This window comes from Callithrix jacchus, chromosome 12 (assembly GCF_049354715.1).
Source record: "Callithrix jacchus isolate 240 chromosome 12, calJac240_pri, whole genome shotgun sequence".
NCBI classification, from domain to species: domain Eukaryota; kingdom Metazoa; phylum Chordata; class Mammalia; order Primates; family Cebidae; genus Callithrix; species Callithrix jacchus.
Window position 1 is genome coordinate 6,251,125 of NC_133513.1, and position 17,529 is coordinate 6,268,653.

Here is a 17,529-nt window from a genome sequence, read left to right on the forward strand (position 1 = left end):
ACAGGCAGCCCCTTCCTTTGTGTCAATCAAAAGCTGACGGGGACCTGGCAGCTGGCTTGCTTCTGTCAGCAGCAAATGCTGCCCACAGTTCAGACCACTAGTGAAAGTGGGAAAGATGTTTAGCGAGTTGGCAAAAAAAAGTGGGAAAGAAACGATGACCATAAGAGGTTTCCTTGATGAAAGCAGATTTTGATTCAGCCTTCGTTCCCTAATTTTTGACACTACTTTGACAGTGGTTTATTTTATTTTGAGATGGAGTTTCGCTCTTGTTGCCCAGGCTGGAGTGCAATGGCATGATCTCAGCTCACTGCAACCTCCATCTCCCAGGTTCAAGTGATTCTCTTGCCTCAGCCTCCTGAGTAGCTGGGGTTACAGATGCCCGCCACCACACTTTGCTAATTTTTGTGTTTTTAGTAGAGATGGGGTTTCACTACGTTGGCCAGGCTGGTCTCAAACTCCTGACCTCAGGGGATCTGCCCGCCTCAGCCTCCCAAAGTTACAGTGGTTTATTTTAAAACATAATTTTGAGTCATGGAATAACCACAGAATATGCAACATATTCTTTGTTTATCTGATTGCAGTGATCAATTCATCTGGTTCGCTTGACTCCCAGAATTCATATATATTAATAAATATTTTATTCAGTCTGAATGTTTCTGCCTCCAACACAATCCATAACTTCAGAGGCGATAGTGTTAGGAGGTAGGATTTTTGGGAGGTGATCAGGTCATGAGGGTGACACCCCTATGAATAGCATTAGTGCCCTTGTAAGAGGCCCCAGAGCTGCCAAGCCCTTCCCACCTTCTGAGATCTCAGCAAGAAGGCACCTCTGTGAACCAGAAAGCAGCCCTCGCCAGACACTGAATCTTCCAGCACTTGATCTTGGACTTCCTAGCCTCCAGAACCATGAGAAAAACAAAAAAATTTAAGAGCTAGGCTCCAGCTTTGTCCCCCAGGCTGAAATGCAGTGGCACAATCATCATGGCTCACTGCTGCCTCAAGCTCCTGGGCTCAAGAGATCCTCCCACCTCAGCCTCCCCAGTAGCAGGGACCACAGACATGCACTGCTGCACCCAGCTGATGTTTTTTATTCTTCATTTTTTCAGAGATGGGGTCTTGCCACCTTGCCCAGGCCTACAGGCGTGCACCACCATGCCTGGCTTCCGACCATAATTCATTGTATCAAGACGAGCAGAAAGCTCGCTTGGACTTGGGTGCTGATTCTTCGTTGATTTTGCCGTATGACCAAACTGGGTTGTCGAGAAACACACTCCTCTGGGCTACCTGTGTTCAAAGAGAGGAAGATAACAGTTAAGATCAAGTCTGGCTTTTCGATCTAGAAAATTCCCCTTCTGGCAGCAAATACTGGTCTGGAAGCAAGGCTGGAAAACACATCCACAAAAGGCGTGAGGTCGGTTGGTAGAAAAAGGCAACGCAGACCATGTCTGTGTTCGAGGCTGAGTCCGAGATCAAGTGTTGGCTCATAATCCTGCGGCTCCAGATCCACCCCCAGCCCCCACCAGGGCAATGAAAGAAACACCACAATAAGCTGCACCCGGCCAGGAGCAGCGGCTCATGCATTATAATCCCAGAACTTCAGGAGGCTGAGGGAGGTGGATTGCTTGAAGCCAGGAGTTCAAGACCAGCCTGGCCAACATGGCGAAACTCCATCTCTACAAAAAATACAAAAATTAGCTGGGTGCTGTGGCTCACGCCTGCAATCCCAGCTCTTAGGGAGGCAGAGGCGGGAGGATAGCTTGAGCCCAGGAGTGGCAGTTAGAGGCTGCAGTGAGCTCTGACTGCACCACTGCACTCCTACCTGAGTGACAGAGTGAGAACCCATCTTTTAAAAAGAAAGGTTATGCAAATCTGAAGCACATGAGGTCCATCTGTCCCTTTTGCTTCTGTGTGTCTGTCTCTCTCAACGAATTGATCGCCCCTTGATCACACCCAGCCAGTGGGGTCCAGAAGCCAGGACACTGGACCTGAGATCAAATCCCAGTTCTGAAAGTTGCCACCTGGGTACCTCAGGCAAGGCCTGGCATACCTCTCCGGGTCTCCAGCTCCCATTCTGGGAAATGAGAATATTCTAATACCTGCCTTGCCCATCTCAAAGAGTTCTGAGAGACCCAAAGGAAGAAGTGAATGAGCAGGTGCTTTGTGTATAAAGATGAAACACAGGCTAGACAAGACCCCCATCTCTAAAAAAAAAAAGAGAAAGAAAGAAACATAGGCTAGAAAGAAACGTAATCTGTTCTTATTGTTACTATTAGATCTGCCACTTACAGTATGACCTTGGGCAAATTCCACAAGTACTTTGAGTCTAAGTTTCCTCATCTGTAAGGCAAAGAAAAAAAAATTTTTTTTTTTGGACCGAGTTTCACTCTTATTGCCCAGGCTGGAGTGCAATGGCACAATCTTGGTTCATTGCATCCTCCATCTCCCAAGTTCAAGCTATTCTCCTCCCTCAGTCTCCTCAGTAGCTGGGATTACAGGTGCCCGCCACCACAACTGGCTAATTTTTTATATTTTTAGTAGAGTCAGGATTTCGCCATGCCGGCCAGACTGGTCTTGAATTCCTGACCTCAGGGGATCCGCCCACCTTTGCCTCCCAAAATGCTGGGATTACAGGCATGAACCACCTCATCCCACCTGAGAAAAGATTCCCTAGGGCCTGGTGCTGTGGTTCACACCTGTAATCCCAGCACTTTGAAAGGCCAAGGTGGGCGGATCACCTGAGGTCAGGAGTTCAAGACCAGTCTGGTCCACATGGCAGAACCCTGTCTCTACTAAAAATACAAAAAAATTAGCTGAGTATGGTGGCGGACACCTATAATCCCAGCTACTCAGGAGGCTGAGGCAACAGAATCACTTGAACCCACGAGGTAGAGTTTGCAGTGAGCTGGAATCATGCCACTTCACTCCAGCCTGGGCAACAGAATGAGATCCTAACTCAAGAAAAAAAAGATTCCCTACCTCAAAGGGTTGAAATAGGGATTACATGAGATAGTTAATATAAAACAGACACTGGGCCGGGCACAGTGACTCACGCCTGTAATCCCAACACTTTGGGAGGCCGAGGCAGGTGGATCACGAGGTCAAGAGATCGAGACCATCCTGGTCAACATGGTGAAACCCCGTCCTACTAAAAATACAAAAAATTAGCTGGGCATGGTGGCACGTGCCTGTAATCCCAGCTACTCAGGAGGCTGAGGCAGGAGAATTGCCTGAACCCAGGAGGCGGAGATTGCGGTGAGCCGAGATTGCGTCATTGCACTCCCGCCTGGGTAACAAGAGCAAAACTCCGTCTCAAAAAAACAAAAACAAAAACAAAACAGATACTGTTGGTGGGCTTATCCAGGCCCTGGGAAGGGTTTTGCCCTCCTGAATAAGAAGGTAAGGACTTGCTAAGGGAAAGCCCTTCATCCCTTCACCCTTCCTCTTCTTTCTGCCTGGAACATCAATGTGAGGTGTGGAGGTGCAGCAGCCATCTTGCAACCATGAGACGAGAGGCTTGAGAATGAGGTCTATGCTAAGGACAGAGGAACAGAAAAATGGGAAGAGCCTGGGCTCCTGATAGCATCAGTGGTCATTAATACTGATACGGTTTGGATCTGTGTCCCCACCCAAATCTCATGTTGAAATGTAATTCCCAATGCTGGAGGTGGGGTCTGGTGGGAGGTGATGGGATCCTGCGGCAGTTTCTCACAGTTTCACACCATCCCCCTTTGGTGCTGTTGTTAGCAATAGTGACAGTGATCGCTGGAGCAGGAACAAGAGAGACAGCACCTCCCGTCTCTCTTGCCCTTGCTCCTGCCCCAGCCATGGAGGACAAGCCTGCTTTCCCTTTACCTTCCACAATGATTGCAGGTTTCCCGAGGACTCCTTGGAAGCTGAGCAGATGCCAGCATCAGGCTTCCTGTACAGCCTATGGAACCACGAGCAAATCCAACCTCTTCTCCTTCCTCAGAAATTGCCCAGTCTCAGCCATTTCTTTATAGCGATGTGAGAACCAACTAGTACAGATACCAGCCACGAAGTACCTACCATGAACTTTTTCCAACACAGGAAAAATGACTTCTTTCTTGTCATCGGCCTCTAAGATGGGGCTTTCTGTTACTTCCTCCACATGCACTCCAAACTGACACACTATATAATTCATGCTGAGGGCATAGCGAGGGAACACACCCAGGCACGTGGCTCTTACCTGCAGGGCTAGACAAGATTGCGGAAGTGAAAGTCAAATGGGAAGACTGGATGAAAGATGTCAAAATCAGGGGAAGGCTGAGTAATCTGAGAATCCTCAGACGGCTCATAGATGAGGAAAATCACAGTATTAGCGTTAACACAAAACATTCCACACAAGAAAAGGCCTTTAAAGTAAATGCAGGTGGATCACGAGGTCAGGAGATCGTGACTATCCCGGCCAACATGATGAAACCCCATGTCTACTGAAATACAAACATTAGCTGGACGTGGTGGCGCACGCTTGTAATCCCAGCTACTCAGGAGGCTGAGGCAGGAGAATTGCTTGAACCCAGAGGTGGAGATTGCAGTGAACGGAGATCTCGCCACTGCACTCCAGCCTAACAACAGAGCCATGCTCTGTCTCAAAAAAAAGAAGAAAGAAAGAAAAAAAGTAAATGACTGTAACAGGTCAGACACAGTGGCTCATGCCTGTAATCCCAGCACTTTGGGAGGCCAAGGCAGAGGATCACCTGAGGTCAAGAGTTGGAGACCAGCCTGGCCAACATGGCGAAACCCTGTCTCTACTAAAAATACAAAAATTAGCCAGGTGTGGTGGTGCACGCCTGTAGTCCCAGCTACTCGGGAGGCGGAGGTGGTGGAATGGCTTGAATGAGACTAAATCAAGCCTTTCCAGCCTTCAACATGAGCCCAGTAAATTGACCTCAGCCTGAAGACACATCTGTGGAAATTTCCACTAACCCTAACCTGAAGACTTTGCTCCTGCCGCCTCTTGGGCAGCATGCCAGGCATCTTCCCTCAGTGGTTGAGACATGGCTCACAAAGCAATGGAACAAATGCCATTTACGTCCCCATATCTTGCAAAAGCTAAAGGAGAGAAATAGCCTAGGTCTTTTCACAGATTTTCAGCGTCAGTCATCTTTGATTAAGTATCTGTGCTATCCCCATCAATGAACCTACAGCCCCATGAATAATACTATGGCCTGTTGCCATACTCATAATGGAAGGACATAAAAACGTCCTTATGGCCATGTGCGGTGGCTCCTGCCTGTAATCCCAGCAGGAGGAGGCCGAGGCAGGCGGATCACGAGGTCAGGAGATCGAGACCATTCTGGCTAACACAGTGAAACCTCGTCTCCACTAAAAATACAAAAAATTAGCTGGGTATGGTGCCGCGCACCTGTAGTCCCAGCTACTTGGGAGGCTTAGGGAAGAGAATCGCTTGAAACCAGGAGGTGGAGGTTGCAGTGAGCCAAGATCGTGTCACTGCACTCCAGCCTGGGCGACAGAGTGATACTCTGTCTCAAAAAAAGAAAAAGACTACGTCTAAAGAAAAGTGCTTATTTGGAATTCATAAAACTGAGATGCAATTTTTATTCCATCCAAAACTGGCTACTAGAGGTTCATTAGTTATCTCCCTTTTCTTCCCTCAGCTCTCGGTTCCTGAGCAAATCATTTCTTTGGGCTCCATCACATTTACATTGTTCATACGTGATACCCATGGAGGTGTGAGAAGGCACCATCTTTCATTGATGAAAATGATTCAGCTGGCCAGGCATGCTGGCTCACACCTGTAATCCCAGCACTTTGGGAGGCCGAGGCGGGTGGATCACCTGAGGTCAAGAGTTTGAGACCAGCCTGACAAACATGTTGAAACCCCGTCTCTACTAAAAATACAAAAATTAGCCAAGCATGGTAGCAGGCACCTGTAATCCCAGCTACTCAGGAAGTTGAGACAGGAGAATCGCTTGAACCCTGGAGGCGGAGGTTTCAGTGAGCTGAGATGCAGCACTCCAGCCTGGGCAACAAAGAGCAAAACTCCATCTAAAATACATATATTTTTTTCTTTTTTAAAGAAATTAATAATAATAAAATGGTCCAACTGCCTCCCAAACTGCTTTTCCAGGAAGCAGGTGGAGGGACTGTGCTGGGATGGTGTGGTTTCATGGCAACAAGTCAAATTGGGCCACCCAAAGGATTAAACTCCTCACATGGGCCCCAGTACGGTAACCCATGAAAGAACCGGCCTTAGACTTCCATGGCCTCAACACCCACACTTGCTGCCACCCCCAGGCCCCACCCAGTCCTCTGTCCTGGGTCCCACACCCCCAGCTACACTCTGACAGACACTGGGCTGGAGGGACCCAGGACTCCAGACACACCCAGGATGTTCTCACCACTTCCCAGAGCCAAATGCCCTGGCTGCAAAACAGAGAAGTGAAACCTATAAATAATCAAGGCTTGTTTCCAAACCTTCAGCATTCTTGTACCCTGCCCTGTCTTGTGTGTGTGTGTGTGTGTGTGTGTGTGTGTATACAGATATAGACAAAGATGACATCATCTGTAGGTAGAGATGTAAATATAGATACATCTCAGCTATTTCTCAGGAGGCTGAGGCAGGAGAATCGCTTGAACCCAGGAGGCAGAGGTTACAGTGGCCAAGACTGCACCACTGCACTGCAGCCTGGGCAACAGAGCAAGACCCCATCTCAAAAAAAAAAAAGATATATCTCAGCTAAACACTTTACACAGATTTTCTGATTTAATCCTATCAGCGAGAGGATTACTATCTCTGTTTTACTGATGAGAAAAACAGATTTACAGTTCCATTTGCTTGTTTTTTTGGTGGGTGGACAGTATCGCACCCTGTCGCCCAGGCTGGAGTGCAGTGGTGTGATCACAGCTCACTGCAGCCTCAAAACAATGGGCTCAAGAGATCCTCTTGTCTCGGGTTCCCGAGTACCTCAGACCACAGGCATATGCCTGTGATGGGGTCTTGCCGTGTTGCCCAGGCTGGACTCTAACTCCTGGCCTCAAGCACTCCACCTGCCTCGGCCTCCCAAAGTGCTGGGATTACTGGCGTGAGCTGCTGTGCCCGGCCCCAAGAGACTTTTCTTCACCTTACCGAAGTCAACAGCTGATGGGAGGTGGAGGTGAGGGTAGCGGCGGCTTTGAGGACTGCAGTCACCACGATGCCTCCTTCCATCTCACTTTCATCAGGCTCCTAAAGCCGCACCCTAAGCCACACCAGGTTTCCTGCTATTTCTCAGGCTGGCCCGACACCATCACGACTCCACGTGTTTGTCCAGGTCTGGCTCCAGGTTCCCCTTCCAGGGCCCTCTCCCTGCTTCTTTTGAACTACCCCTCATACAAGAGGCTCCAGATAACTGCTGCCTCAGACGCCAGGCCTGATGTCCTGCCAGAATACAAGCTTCACACACTGAATTATGGGTTCATGGGCCGGCTCCTGATCCTCATCCTCAGAACCTACTTCTGAACGAGTGAGCATGTGAGTGGTTCTATTTTTTTTTTTTCGTACACACAGGATCTTGCTATGTTGCCCAGGCTGGTCTCAAACTCCTGGCCTCAGGTGTTCCTCCACAGCCTCCCAAAGTGCTGGGATGATCGACTTTTTATATCCTCAAGCTTAGCTCAGGAGCTCCAGCAGAGCAGGCAGCCAAGGGATGTTGGTTGAATAAATGAACAAACCAAGCAATGTTTTCACATCTCACAAACACTGGTCGACAGTATTACCTTTCAGGATTCAGGTCGCTGATTAGATTACAAACACATAATTTTGATTGGAACCTAAAATTTATCATTTTAACCATTTTTCAAGTGTGCGATTCAGTGACATTAATGATATATTCACATTACTGGCCAGGTGCAGTGGCTCACACCTGTAATCCAGCACTTTGGGAGACCAAGGCTGGCAGATCCCTTGAGGCCATGTGTTAGAGACCAGCCTGGCCAACACGGCAAAACCCCATCTCTACTCCAACACAAAAATTAGCTGGGCGTGGTGGGGCGCAACTGTAACCCAAGCTACTCGGGAGGCTGAGGAAGGAAAATCACTTGAATCCGAGAGGCAGAGTTTTCAATGAGCCGAGATCACACCACTGCGCTCTAGCCTGGGCAACAAAGTGAGACTCTGTCTCAAAAAAAAAAAAAAAAAAAAAAAAAGGTAAGAAAAAGTATATTCACACTGGTGTGCAGCCATCACCACATCTATCTTCAAATATTTTCATCATCTTAAACTGAACCTTTGTTCCAGTAAACCCTCACTCCTCAGCCCTCCCCTCCATTCCCTGACACATCATTCCATTTTCTGTCTCCATGAGTGACTCTTCTGGGTCCCTCCTGGAAGTGGAATTACACAACATGTCCTTTTGTGTCTGGCTTATTTCACTTAGCACAGTGTCCTCAAGGTTTATTCATCATGCAGCCTGTCTCGGAATCCTGTAGTTTTTAAGATACTCACTGGATCATCTAAAAACGCTGATGAGTTCCTGCTGCAGGCAGGGCCTCTCCTCACTACTCCAACTAAAAAGGCAAATGACAGAGTCTCTGCTCGAAGGTGTCAGCCAAACAACTTCACTTTTTTTCTTTTCTTTGAGACGAAGTTTCGCTCTTGTTACCCAGGCTGGAGCGCAATGGTGCGATCTCGGCTCACCGCAACCTCCGCCTCCTGGGTTCAGGCAATTCTCCCACCTCAGCCTCCTGAGTAGCTGGGATTATAGGCACACGCCACCATGCCCAGCTAATTTTTTTGGTGAAACCCCGTCTCTACTAAAAATACAACTTCACTTTTAATTTTTCTTTCTTTTTTTTTTTTTGAGACTTCTGGAATCTGTCTTCTGCAATTAATAGGTTGAACTGGAGAGATAGTCTACAGTCTACAGGCTAGTGTGGAAAGCCATTTTCAAAGGTGAAGAGGAAGGCAGGTAGGCCAGGTATATTGGCTGCCTCTCATCTAGTAGCATGGGACCCCTTAAAAGTAAAATTGGCCAGGTGCAGTGGCTCACGCCTGTAATCCCAGCACTTTGGGAGGCCAAGACAGAAGAATTGCTTGAGCCCCAGGAGTAAAGACCAGTCTATAGTGAGACATAGTGAGGCCCCATCTCTACAAAAAATATATATACAAAAATTAGCCAGTAGTCTAATTTGTGGTGGGTGCCTGTAGTCCCAGCTGCCCAGGAGGCTGAGGCAGGAGAATCCTTGAACCCGGGAGGCAGAGGTTACAGTGAGCCGAGATCACGCCACTGCGCTCTAGCCTAGGTGACAGAGCAAGACTCCATCTCAAAAAACAAACAAACAAAAATGTCTTTCAGCAGCACGGTAGCTGACGTCTATAATCCCGTAACTTTGGGAGGCCATGGTATGAGAATTACTTGAAGCTAGGAGTTCAAGACCAGCCCAGGCAACATACCAAGACACTGTCTCTATAAAAATTTTTTAAAATGTAACCAGGCCAGGCATGGTGACTCATGCCTGTAATCCCAACACTTTGGGAGGCTGAGGTGGAAGAACCACTTGAGCTCAGGAGTTCCAGACCAGCCTGGCCAACATGGTAAAACCCCATCTCTACTAAAAACACAAAATTAGCCAGGCATGGTGACAGGTACATGTAATCCCAGCTACTCGGGAGACTGAGGCAGAAGAATTGCTTGAACCCGGGAGACAGAAGCTGCAGTGAACGGAGATTGAGCCACTGCATTCCAGCTGGGCAAAAGAGAGACTCTGTCTCAGAAACAAATAAATAAATGATAATTAACCAGACCATAGGACTGCAGTCCCAACTACTCAGAGAGGCTGAAGAGGGGGGATCTCTTGAGCCTAGGGGGTCGAGGCTGCAATGAACCATGATCCCACCATTGCACTCACTCCAGCCTGGGTGACAGAGTGAGACCCTGCCTCAAAAAAAGAAAAAAAAAAATTGGTTGGGTGCAGTGGCTCACACTTGATCCCACAGACCAAGACTCCATCTTTTTTTTTGAGACGGAGTTTCGCTCTTGTTACCCAGGCTGGAGTGCAATGGCGCGATCTCGGCTCACTGCAATCTCCACCTCCTGGGTTCAGGTAATTCTCCTGCCTCAGCCTCCTGAGTAGCTGGGATTACAGGCACGTGCCACCATGCCCAGCTAATTTTTTGTATTTTTAGTAGAGACGGGGTTTCACCATGTTGACCAGGATGGTCTCGATCTCTTGACCTCGTGATCCACCCGCCTCGGCCTCCCAAAGTGCTGGGATTACAGGCTTGAGCCACCGCATTCTTAAAATTTTTATAGAGATGGGGTCTCACAATGTTGCCTAGGCTGGTCTCGAACTCCTGGGCTCAAGCAATCTTCACATCTCAGCCTCCCGAAGTGCTGGGATTGCTATATCCGAGCAAGCTGCATGGAAAGCGCTATACTCTGAAATCTGATTGTGAGTCCTTTATTGCCAGTGACCGAGAGTCAGCTCATGCTCAAAATCTCTCTCTCAGCCCCAAGGAAGGGGTGTGATTTCCTTTCATATGTTGCTCAGAGTAAGTGGGGAAGCAGCAGGGGAGGTGGGGCGGCAAGGCGGAATTTTACAAAAGCAGAGCAAGCAAGTTAGGGAGAAGGCTGGTAACTAGGAGGCAGGAGTCTCCCATGATTGTTGATTAACTAAGGAGGGTATACAAGTGGTTTCCATGATTGCTGGTTACCAAGGGGGGCATTTCCGTACTTTCCATAGGATCAATCAAGGGGATATTCACAATAGCAAGTGGGCTTGTCAAGCAGGACATGGTTACAACGGTTATGTTTCTATGGTTCTAAGTACAACATGACCCAGCACCATGTGACCCAGGTATGCACTCGGAGGAATGGCGGGGGTAGGGTGGGGTGGGGGAAGGCAAGATGGAGTCAGTCAGGCTCACTTCTAAGACGGAGGTAGTTTGGTCCACCTCAGGATGACAGGTGAACTGCCATGTCCGGCCTGGCCTGCCTTTCAGACTGTCTAGGATGCCTCTGACTGGCCCACTGCAAACTATCAGTAAGACTTCTGCCTGTGTGTGACAAAATTGCAAAGACAAAGTGTGGTGTCCCAGTTATTTTTGTGTGTGCACCCACACACTGACATAGCCTAGTAACCTAGAGACAACAAAAGGCTTCCAGGTGAGGGAATCCGATAGTCCCAAGGGCCGTCACCATTGTGTGAGTGTGGCACTCCTGGATACTGGAGATTCTGAGTCCGTTCTCACAGTAGGTGGGCAGCATGGTTTGGATGCTTGTGGAAATAAGGAACAGAGGCAGCTAAGCCTCAGCACCAGCCCTCAAAGGAGCATTGGGAAAGTCAGAACACCCAAGCCATGCAGGGAAAGCAGGGGTCCCAGGACAGCAAGGCCCCCCAGCGCTGGAACCAGAAGGCCATGGGAAACCCAAGGCTGCTCAGAGAGCAGTCATTCATGGGCCCCCTCCCCAGTGCTCTGCCATTAAAGCCACTCAGCTCCCCTCTCATGCTCTGCCTCTTCTCATCCATGTCTTGGCTTCTCCTGTCCTACCAAGTCCGTGGTTGGTACTACATTTTCTGGTCCCCTAGAACAGGACTGTCAAGCCTGGGCTCACCAAGGCCACTGGCCACTGTTGCTCAGGGAACAGCTTGACAAGGTGCATCGGAAGGTGGAGACATGGCAGCTTCTCTCAGGAGGGGACCATAAGCACAGCCAGCCTGTGGCTGACCTGTGTGGGACACCCAGGGGGGCCCAAGAAGGCGTTCAGTGCAATTGAACACAGCCTTCCTGGCTGTCATGTCCCCCAGACAGCAAACTGGCTTGATTGTGATATATCCAGACGGAGGGAACATGGTGAGAATCACCCCACGTGACTAGCTGCTCTTGATGGTGATCATTTTGGCTGTTGAATCAAGCTCCAACCCCAAATATCAGCCCCATAATTGCCCATCTACCATTTCCCCTTTGCCTCTCTGGGGTCTCCAGTTTCCTGCATAAAAATAAAAAATGCAGCCAGGTGCAGTAGCTCACGCCTGTAATCCCAGCACTTTGGAAGGCTGAGGCAGGTGGATCACCTGAGGTCAGGAGTTCGAGACCAGCCTGGCCAATGTAGTGAAACCCCATCTCTATTAAAAATACAAAAAATTAGCTGGGCGTGGTGGTGGGCGTCTGTAATCCCAGCTACTTGGGAGGCTGACGCGGGAGAATAACTAGAACCCAGGATGCAGAGGTTATACTGAGCTGCGATCACATCATTGCACTCCAGCATAGGCAACAAGAGTGAAACTCCATCTCTAAATAAATAAATAAATAATGCTATTTGGGAATAAATTTAACAAAAGATAAGCACATCTTCTCTACTGAAAACTGTAACACATTATTGAAAGAAATGAAAGAAAATCTAAATAAATGATAAAATGTACCATGTTCACGGATGGGAAGATTCAATGTTGTTAAAATGTCAATTGTTGGGAGGCCGAGGCAGGTGGATCATGAGGTCAGAGATCGAGACTATCCTGGTCAACATGGTGAAACTTTGTCTCTACTAAAAAAAAAATACAAAAAATTAGCTGAGCACGGTGGCGCGTGCCTGTAATCCCAGCTACTCAGGAAGCTGAGGCAGGAGAATTACCTGAACCCAGGAGGCGGAGGTTGCAGTGAGCTCAGATCGCGCCATTGCACTCCAGCCTGGGTAACAAAAGCGAAACTCCGTCTCAAAAAAAAAAAAGTCAATTGTCTCAAATTGATCTATAGACTCAATGTAATCCCAAGTAAAATTCCAGAAGGCAGCCTGGCATGGTGGCTCACAATTGTAATCCCAGCATTTTGGGAGGCCAAAGCAGAAGAATCACTTGAGCTCAGGAGTTTGAGACCAGCCTAGGCAACATGGCAAAACCCCATCTCCACAAAAAAATGGAAGTATTAGCCAGGCATGGTGGAATGTGACTGTAGTCCCAGCTCAGGAGACTGAGGTGGAAGGGCTGCTTGAGCCCAGGAGGTGGGGGCTACAGTGACTATGATCCTGCTACTGCACTTCAGCCTGGTGACAGAACAAGACCCTCTCTCAAAAAAAATTTAAAATTTAAAAAAAATATCAGAAGGCTTTTTTTAGAAACTGGCAAGCAGATTCTAAAATGTAAGTGAAAATGAAAAAGACCTAGAATAGCCAAAATAATCCTAATAAAGAAAATTCAGGCCGGGAACAGTGGCTAATACCTATAATCCCAGCACTTTGGAAGGCTGAGGCTGGCGGATCACCTGAGGTTGGGAGTTTGAGACCAGCATGACCAACATGGAGAAATCCCATCTCTACTAAAAATACAAAATTAGCCAGGCATGGTGGTGCAGGCCTGTAATCCCAGCTACTCAGGAGGCTGAGGTAGGAGAATCACTTGAACCTAGGAGGCAGAGGTTGCAGTGAGCCGAGATCACGCCATTGTACTCCAGCCTGGGCAACAAGAGTGAAATTCTGTCTCGAAAAAAGAAAAAGGAAAATTCAGAGCACTTACACTGGCTGATTTTAAGGCTTACTATAAACAGCAGTAACTAAGACCATTTGGTAGTGGAATTAGGATACACAAAATAGAATCAATGGAGCAGAAAACAGAGTCCAAAAATAGACCTACGTAAACATGGCCAACTGATTTTCAACAAATGTGCCAAGGTAATTCAATGGAGAAAGACATGGGCTTTCAACAAATGAGCTATGCTAGGTGCAGCGGCTCATGAATGTAATCCCAACATTTTGGGAGGCTGAGGCAGGCGGATCACAAGGTCTAGAGATCGACACGATCCTGGCCTACATGGTGAAACTCTGTCTCTACTAAAAATACAAAAATTAGCTAGGTGTGGTAGCACACACCTGTGGTCCCAGCTACTCAGGAGGCTAAAGCAGAAGAATCACTTGAACCCAAGAGGCAGAGATGACAGTGAGCCAAGATCGCACCACTGCACTCTAGCTTGTCTCAAAAAAAATGAGCTAGAATAATTGTCTATTTGTAAGGAAAAACAAATTGTCTATTTGTAAGGAAAACAAATGAACCTCAACTTCTTACATCACACCAAAAACTTAAATTGAAAGGGATCCAAGACTTAAATGAAAAATTAAATTCATACAGCAACTAAAAGAAAACACAGGAAAATATCTTCACAACTTTGAGATGTGCAAATACTTCTAAGGCAAAACACAAAAAGCCTTCCATAAAAAATTAACAAACTGAAATCCATCAAAATTTTACATTTTGAGTATAGTCACCAGAACAGCTACAATTAAGCAGGTTGACAACACCAAATGTCGGCAAAAATGTGGAGTAACTAGAACCGTCATATGTCGTTGATGGGAGCGTAAAATGATAAAACCACTTTGGAAAACGGTCTGTCAGTTTTGTGTGTGGGGTTGTTTTTGTTTTTTTTGAGACAGGGTCTTTTTCTGTTGCGCAGACTGGAGTGCAATGGTACAGTCACTGCTCACTGCAGCCTCAATCTCCTGGGCTCAAGTCATCCTCCTGCCTACACTTCCCAAGTAGCTGGGACTACAGGCATGAGTGCCACCATGCCCAGCTGTACTTTTCTTTTTTTTTTTTTGAGACAGAGTCTCACCCAGTTTTCCAGACTGGAGTGCAGTGGCGCAGTCCCGGCTCACTGAAACCTCTGCCCCCCAGGTTCAAGCTATTCTCCCGCCTCAGCCTCTCGAGTAGCTGAAACTACAGGTGTGCACCACCACACCCGGCTAATTTTTGTGTCTTTAGTAGAGATGGGGTTTCACCATGTTGGTCAGGCTGGTCTCAAACTCCTGACCTCAGGCGAATCGCCAGCCTCAGCCTCCCAAAGGAGGCATGTGAACTATTGTACCCAACCTGGTTTCTTTATTAAACTAGAAAGCAAAATCCTATTACCCAACAATTCCATTTCTTTCTCTTTTTTTTCAACAATTCCATTTCAAATGTCCATGAAAAGCCTTGTGGAAGATTACTGTGATAGTCAAAAAATGGAAGTGGCCCCTGTTGTCTGTCTAAAAGAAAACAGATAAACTGTGGTAAAGTCGTATTAGGGAAAAGTAAAGGGTGCTATCACAGCGACAGAGACAAATCTCAAAGACAATGCTTGGCCAGGTGTGGTGGCTCACACGTATAATCCCAGCCCTTCGGGAGGCCAAGGTGGGCAGATCACCTGAGGTCAGGAGTTTGAGACCAGCCTGGCCAACATGGTGAAAACCTGTCTCTACTAAAAATACAAAAATTAGCCAGGTGTGGTGGCAGGTGCCTGTAGTCGCAGCTACTTGGGAGGCTGAGGCAGGAGAATGGCTTAAACCCGGGAGGCAGAGGTTTCAGTGAGCTGGGACCATGCCACTGCCCTCCAGCCTGGGCCACAGAGTGAGATGCCATCTCAAAAAAATCAAAATCAAAATAAAATAACAAAAATTAAAAACATATAATATTGATTATATTGTAAGTAAACTATAATTAGAAAAAAAAAAGAGCCCCTGAAATGAGAGGAATAAAGACAACACAGGCAGAAAGGAAGGGAGACAGGGAGGAAAGGAGGGCCAGCATGAACTATTTCAGGGGTGGAAAATCACCCACATCAAACACCACAGGTATCCCCAGTAGGCTGCAGCCAATTCCTCTCCATAGGGACCAAGCTGCGCACAGCATCAAGCCACAGCACTGCCACTATCTGGCATGCTCACCGGTCAGTCCTCATGACCGGCGGCAGGGTACACTCTATCCTGCAGAGACGACCCAGCCGTCACCCTATCCTCCTTGCTGAAGAAGGGGCCCTGTGGGGCTGCGGCCCCGTCATCTTTGGGTTGGCCCATCCCTTCACGGGCCCCCGAATCTGAGCTCACGCCCTGGGAGTCGCTTACCCAGCAACTTCATCATGGCAAGTTGCCCTCCGGGGTAGATTTTCCTGCTGCATGAGAGAGAGATGATATCTGGGGAGCCTGGCGGTTCTATTTCTCATTGTTAATCAGTAAATTGACATCGGATTTCACATTTCAGAAACCATTTGTTTTCAGCCAGAAGGCAGGTGGTGTCTGGGAGCAGCGAGGAATGTGAAGTGTACACAGCGCATCCAGCACTGGGAAGGAGGCCTCAGGCCAAGGCCACTGGCTCAGGACCCCTGAGCAATGAGTACTCTGTCTCCTTGTCCGAAGACACTTAGCATGATGTAGGTTAAAAACAGCCAAATCAGCCAGGAGCCGTCGCTTACGCCTGTAATCCCAGCACTCTGGAAAGTTGAGATGGGCGAATCATGAGGTCAGGAGTTCGAGACCAGCCTGGCCAACATGGTGAAATCCCATCTCTACTAAAAATACAAAAATTAGCAGGGCATGATGGCGCATGCCTGTAACCCCAGCTACTCAGGAGGCTGAGGCAGGAGAATCACTTGAACATGGGAGACAGAGGTTGCCGTGAGCCAAGATCGCGCCACTGCACTCCAGCCTGGGTGACAGAGTGAGACTACATCTCAAAAAAAAAAAAATGGAGGAACGTCACAGCTCTGCCAATCTATGACACCTATGTAAGATTGGGGTGGATAAGAGGAGTTTTGTAGAAGAAAGCAGACAGACTGGGGTCAGATGGTACTTTCCAGGTAAAAAGAGGGCTCTCAGAGTAAAAGAGCAGAAGTAGAAATGTGCCCAGACCAAGGAGGGGCCTCTGTTTGACACAGACATGCTCACGGTTAAGGGCAGCAGTAGGAACCAAGGCTGAGGAGCATCCAGATGGAGGGATTCAAGGAAGACTTCCTGGAGGAGGCAGTAGAGGTCTTAAATGATGGGAAGAATTTAGACACGTGCAGATAAGCAGGCGTGGCAGGGCTGGGGACGACAGCTCACATCTATAATCCCAGCACTTTGGCAGGCCTAGGTGGGCAGATAACCTAAGGTTGGGAGTTCAAGACCAGCCTGGTGAACATGGTAAAACTCCATCTCTACTAAAAAAAAATACAAAATATTAGCCAGGCATGGTGGTGAGCACCTGTAATGCCAGCTACTTGGGAGGCTGAGGCAGGAGAATCACTTGAACCCAGAAGGTGGAGGTTGCAGTCAGCCAAAATCATGCCACTGCACTCCATCCTGGGTGACAAAGTAAGACTCTGTCTAAAAAAAACAAAATAAAATAAGAAGCCATGGCAGGAGCTTTCTGAACGTGGTAACCTGGACAATGGCCTCCTCAGAGATGTCCAACTCCCAGTCCCCAAAACCTGTGAAGATGTCACCTTATATGGTCAAAGGGACTTTGCAGATGTGATTAAGGATCTTGAGAGAATAACCTGTGTTATTTAAGTGGGCCCAACTGAATCACAAGGACCCTGGCGAGTGGGAGGCAAATAAGAGTGAGTACCAGCAAGAGACTGGAGCCATGTGAGGAAGGGGCCATGAGCCAGTATATGCAGGCAGACCCTAGAAGTTGCAAAGGCAAGGAGATTGATTCTCTCTGAAGCCTCCAGAAGGAGAACAGACCTGCAGACACCTTGATTTTAGCCTCATAAGACTCACTTCAGACTCCTGAGCTTCAGGACTGCAGAATAATAAACGAATGTGTGTTTTTTTGTTGTTGTTG

The 17,529-nt window shown here is 47.9% G+C and overlaps 1 long non-coding RNA gene across 1 annotated transcript; it reads right to left on the minus strand.

The window, feature by feature from the left end:
* Positions 1-1,070: 1,070 nt before the first annotated feature.
* Positions 1,071-8,160, minus strand: LOC144578563 (uncharacterized). The gene is made up of 3 exons (XR_013524549.1): positions 7,112-8,160; positions 4,044-4,215; positions 1,071-1,280 (listed from the first exon to the last, which is right to left on the minus strand). It is a non-coding gene; the product is annotated as an uncharacterized LOC144578563 (long non-coding RNA).
* Positions 8,161-17,529: the final 9,369 nt, after the last annotated feature.